Here is a 1,460-nt window from a genome sequence, read left to right as displayed (position 1 = left end):
ATATATATATATATATATATATATATATATATATATATATAAGCATATATGTTTGTATGTGTGTGCATGTTCTTGTATGCATGTATGTATGTACATATACATATTACGTATGTGCATATATATATATAAGTGCATCTATGTGAGAATGTATGAGTTTATATAAATGTGCTTTGTTATGTATTTGTCTGTAAAAAATTTACTTAAACATTAAGAATTTATCTCACACGGTATGGGTACAACGCTCCGCCGTCTTTATAAACCAATCACCTCTTTGACCTGAAATATTCTAAATACTATGGTATATGTCACATGTCTAATTTCAGTTACAAGAGACAATGCTATGCTAACGACGCTTATAGCGGCAGAAACCCATGTTCCCGTAACTCATCCAGCTTCGAAACGAAAATGAAATTGTTTTCTTATTATCTTTGCAAAGCAATAACTTAGACGATGTTTTGTGTTTAATTGTTTTTCAGTGATCTCCCTTCCCTATTCAGTCTCTGGAACAATCATCAACAGGTTACTTTTAATAAAGAGTAATCTGTCATGCGTGGCATTCATCACAGCCTTTCGCTCATTTTGGTTATTGTTATTTTCTCTTAACTCATTGTAGTTGATATACATGTGTGTGTGTGTGTGTGTGTGTGTGTGTGTGTGTGTGTGTGTGTGTGTGTGTGTAAGTGTGTTTGTGTGTGTGTAAGTGTGTGTGTATATGCCTGTATATGTGTGTATATATATATATATATATATATATATATATATACCTACATATATGTATATATATGTATGTGTATATATATGTATATATACATATATGCCTATATATGTGTGTGTGTTTGTGTGTGCATGTGTGTGCGTATGTATGTATATGTATATATATATATGTGTGTATAGACATGCATATGTATGCATATATATATATATATATATATATATATACACACATATATATATATACTTACGTATACACACATGCGTAAGATAGGTGCAAAGCAAGGTAGAAAGAGCAGTACTCGATTACCACCAGACGAGTAATATATTTTGTAAAGCTGAAAATACCTTCACAAAACCTCACCCGGAGTTTCACGTGATTGTTCGTCAGACAATTGTGATAACACGGCATAATCAAAATGTGCATGTGTGTGTGCAAGTGTGTATGTGTGTATGGATATATACGCATATATATGTATATATGCATATATATGTGTGTGTATGTGTGTGTGTGTATTATACATACATCCATATACATACAAATATATTTATATGTATATACAAGAATGAAGGAATAAAGAATAAACAAAAAATATTGATATTTGGATATTTTGAATGCAATATAATTTTTTATGTATGTATCTATGTATGTGTGTATATATGTGTGTAAACATATATATGTATGTAAAATATATGTATGTGCGTACGTAAGATGTATGTATGTCTAATGTTTGTATGTGTGTTTGTAT

The sequence above is a fragment of the Octopus bimaculoides genome, chromosome 15, assembly GCF_001194135.2.
Source record: "Octopus bimaculoides isolate UCB-OBI-ISO-001 chromosome 15, ASM119413v2, whole genome shotgun sequence".
NCBI lineage: Eukaryota > Metazoa > Mollusca > Cephalopoda > Octopoda > Octopodidae > Octopus > Octopus bimaculoides.
The sequence above is the reverse complement of the archived record's forward strand: the minus strand, read 5'-3'. Positions refer to the sequence as shown.